Genomic DNA, 4,266 nt, shown 5'->3' on the forward strand with positions numbered 1-4,266 from the left:
GGGATTTTTCACATTACCGAAAAAAGGGGGGGAGGAGGGGGGAAAGAAAGAAAAAGACATAACGGCGCCGTTGGTTAACTAGCAGGTTTCAGTGCAGGTTAGGGGAGCCGAGAATTCAGCACAGAGCAGATCCACTGCTTGGGAAACCAGTTTATAGCGAGGGTCTGGGGTGATTTTCTTGCTTTCCTGCTGGCAGCCTCCCCAGCAGCAGCGGGGGGGAGGGCCGAGAGCTCCGGGCGTTTCCCCCCGCCTCCCCGAGCTACTTCCCCGGGATAGGGGGGACCTCTAGGATCCCGGAGCAGGGATCAGTATTGCAAAGAGCATCCCACGGCGCGGGGGGGGGGGGGTGAGAAGGGGGGATGAGAAGGGGGGATCCAAAAGTACTTTTGTTTTAGGGAGCCGTCGAGAGCGCGTCCCGTCTGAACTCACGGCTGTGCAAAACTGTGACCCACCCCACCGCCCCCCCCACACACACACCGGGGAAGCCCGACGGTTCCCCGCGTTCACCCGCGCCCGGGGGCGAGGGCAGCACTTTTCGTGGGGTTTCGCGGCCGAGAGGCGCTCCGCGAGGGCCCCGAGGCATCGGGCCCTGCGCGGCCGCGGCCGCCGCTGCCCCGCGCGGGCTCCGCGGGGCTCCGCCACCCTCACCGGCCGGCCGCACTGGGCAGCCAGGGCACAGCCAGATGTACCAAGACGCTCCCCTCCTTTTTTGGGGGGAGGCAGTGAGTACTGGGGAGGGGGGGAGGTTGTACCTCTCTTTCTTTTTATTGTGTTAGAAAACAAACAAACAAACAAACAAGGGCTCCGAGGGAGTTATTCCTTGTGTCTGGAAATTAAATGGCTCAAATCTCCTATGTGACCCTATTAAGACACGGCCGCGCTGTTCTCAGCTACTTCAAAGTGCCAGTCTCAGTTGGTTTAGAGGTCGGAGCTTCTGTGCTTCAGACAGAGAAGTGCAGTTCAGGAGGAAAACTCAGTCTCCCGTGGTCGTGTGCAGCCTCCCTTTTCACCGACTAAGTGCACCTACCAAGGGAAGGGAGAGAGGCAGGGCTACTAACCGCGCTGCTTAAAAGTGCACTCTTTTCTCATTTCGGGGGCTAAGCAAGGAACAACCTTCTCTAGTCGCTCGAATAAAATGAGCAGGGCAGGTTTTTTGTAACTAGTCTTGTCATTTTCGTCCCACTTGAGGCAAGTATCTGCGAAAAAATCCTCCMAACTCGACCCAACACACTTGGAAATAATCTCTTTTTAAATCGTGGGTCTTGATAATACATTAGGCTCTGTGATATTGCATTCCAAAGAAAACAGACGAGGTATTAGAAGGAGGCATCTCCTCTTCCTAATGAATATTTACCCTGAGGTCATTACATCTGTAATGGTCCTCGCTTAACTTACCTTACTCCCCTCTTTCTCTGCTAGGAGACTAGGATTTCAATCACAATGCCCTCGATTTTAAAGTGCCATGTACCATTTAATGGCGGGATGCAGGCAAGGTTAGAATATTATTGACTGCATGCAATATATAAGATGGATACATTTAAGACTTTTAACTTTTTTTGTTGTAATGACACGCGGTATTTTTATGAGATACCTATTATGTAGACAGAACCATTGTGCTGTAGCTGCCTCACAGTTGCTGGATCGTTTCTATCAGATGAAAGATTTTGAATAGTTTTCTTTCAACAATGCATCCTTTTGGTCTTGATACAAAGAATGTAGGCATGGTATACACTTAAACAGCTCTGTCACAGAGCAAGATTAAATAGCGTATATATCGAATTCTGTCTGCAGTATAATACGCACCGGGAGCGGAATGAAGTTCCCTCCTCCGCTGAAGAAGCCCATTAGGGTCTGATATCCTAGCAGCATCTTCCAGATTTTCCTTATCTGTGATATTCGCTAAGCTGTTAAAAATCTTTACAGTGGGGCTTTAAAATCGGCTGTTTCTTAAGGAAAAAACCGAGCTTGATAACGGAGCCTTTTAACAAAATCTACTGCTGCTGCTCTGGTAAAGGGGCAAATTAAACTCTATCCGGTTATCCATCTAGATAGCGGTCTCGATAGCTGTGTGCGTGTGCAACACGCGGGAGCCCCGCGCCTGTCCCGAGCCACGCGGGGCTGCTGCGCGCTCCCGAGAGGCGCCTGCCGGCGCCCGGGCGCAAAGTGCGCGGCCGGGCTCCCCACTCTCCCCCCGCCCCCCTCCTCGCGCGGAGAGCCGAGCTGTGGGCCCGGCCCGGCACGGCACGGCACGGCTCGGCTCGGCTCGGCACGGCTCGGCTCGGCTCGGCACGGCGGGGTTTGCTCCGCGGCGGAGCTGGCGGCGCCCAGCGCCGCGACGGAGGCGCTCCGCGCCGCGCAGTTTCTCATTCAGTGCTCAGTCAAGCGACTTGACCAAACTGCACGTGCTGAGCCCAACTTTTTTTCTCCCCCTTTTCCCAGCTTTGTGCTCTCCACTGATTGAGTCCCCATATTAAGCTCGAGATCCTTTCTAAGCAACTGCTAAGAAGTCAAGAGCATCCTTGCTTGCTTTCTCTCCATGGCCTTTCATGCCCTCAATTTGTTATTCTACTGACACTTTCTTAAAGTTAGCGCCTAGCATTGAAACATTAGTGACAAAAGCCCTGGAAAATCTCTCCCTCCTCACCGCTAAATCCTCTGATGGGTCARTGCGTGTCGAATTTTTATTTGATTTCCAATAATCTCTAGCACTTGAATATTAAACCTACCTCAGTCCAGCGCTTCAACTACGGAATATTTTTCAGCGTTGCTTTGGAAAGTAGAGATACTCAGATTTCATTCCACGTGCACCCACTAATTTATAAATGAGTGTATACAGCTGTCTTCATATATATCTACGTCTCTATATCTGCAGTAACGCTTTCATTTTGTGTCAAAATAACACATCCTGTCACTCCACGCCGAAAGTATATTTATCGAATGAAATAGCACCGCAAGCTGCATCTTCTTTATCAAACCTTCATTTCTGTTTTACACAATTGTTAAATATCTTTTCATTTCTTTTCCTATTTTAAAATACGTATTAGAGTAATTGTTACTTGGAGGTCCTTTGTGTATCTATAGCGCCTTTGATTCATATCTTTTCCTTTCTTTTAATCTTGCTATGTGAAATTATATGCACATTTCTCATGAAATCCAAGGAGCATAACTTTATTTTTTAAGAAGAGCTCCTAATCCTGGAGTTTTGTAGCAAGAATCTTTTTTTTAAGTAATGTTCCTAACTCCTTTTTTTTTTTTTTTTTTTTTTTTTTTTTTTTTGAATTAAGATCTCTAAATCCTCTTCACTTTATTACCCGGATTTTGTGAAATGATTCTTCAGTTCTCTGCTCTAAATAAGTTTTAGTGTGAACCACGAATGAACGTTATCCTCTAACCTGAGGTCAAGTGAACGCTAATTTACATGACAAAGAATAATGCCCATTTTGTCCAATATGAAACAGCTTCACCTTCGGCATCATTAAGAAGAATTTAGCACTTTTTTTTTTTGGTAAATAGTTGGTTATGTATAGTGCAATTTCCCTTTTAGAAATCACAATAGGCCAACTTTCTTGTGCTCTTGAATTTCTTCATTATTTTTATGGTCTTAAGTAACACAAATTTGCACCTGCTGATATTTAAACTTTAACGTATTAGCTGGGGAGGACTTATCAGKCCAGTGCACTGCCTCGAAACAAATGAACAATCTTCAATAAAGTAAACGAAGGGGGAAATCTAAACACTTAACACACTGTCCTGGATCTCCCCACTCCTTCCAGATTCGTAGTGGATTATTTGGGGGATGCGGAGCAGAAGAATTACCGCCGTATCCCCCCCCCTTCCCACAAACACACTCTCACTTCCAAATTTATGCTTCTCTTTGGGCTCTTTAACCCTCTAGATACCTTACTCCTCTCTTCTGCCTGGAGCAGTGCCCTGGATGGGAAGATTAAAAACAGAAAGGGACACTCAGACGCACTCTCGGGGCTGAAACGCGCCGGGTCCCTGCTCGCCGCTGCGCTGGTCGCAGCCTGCTTCCTTGTGAGAATTAGAGGCGAGGAGCAAACTTTTAAAACGTGAGGTTGTGCTCTCGCTGCGCTGCTTTCTTCTCTGTCTTTTATGGTCACTTGGAGCTGAGATCTGCCTCTCGCTCACACGCACGCACACGCACACGCACACTGAAGGCGCCCGTGAAGRAGTGATCTTAATCCAAATATCCAACTTACCGCCCGCAGGATCCTGCCTTGGAAAAGTTCCTCTCCGTCGGGTTTC

Source organism: Rhea americana, unplaced genomic scaffold (genome assembly GCF_003343005.1).
Source record: "Rhea americana isolate MKP2758 unplaced genomic scaffold, rheAme1 scaffold_44, whole genome shotgun sequence".
In the NCBI taxonomy this organism is placed as follows: domain Eukaryota; kingdom Metazoa; phylum Chordata; class Aves; order Rheiformes; family Rheidae; genus Rhea; species Rhea americana.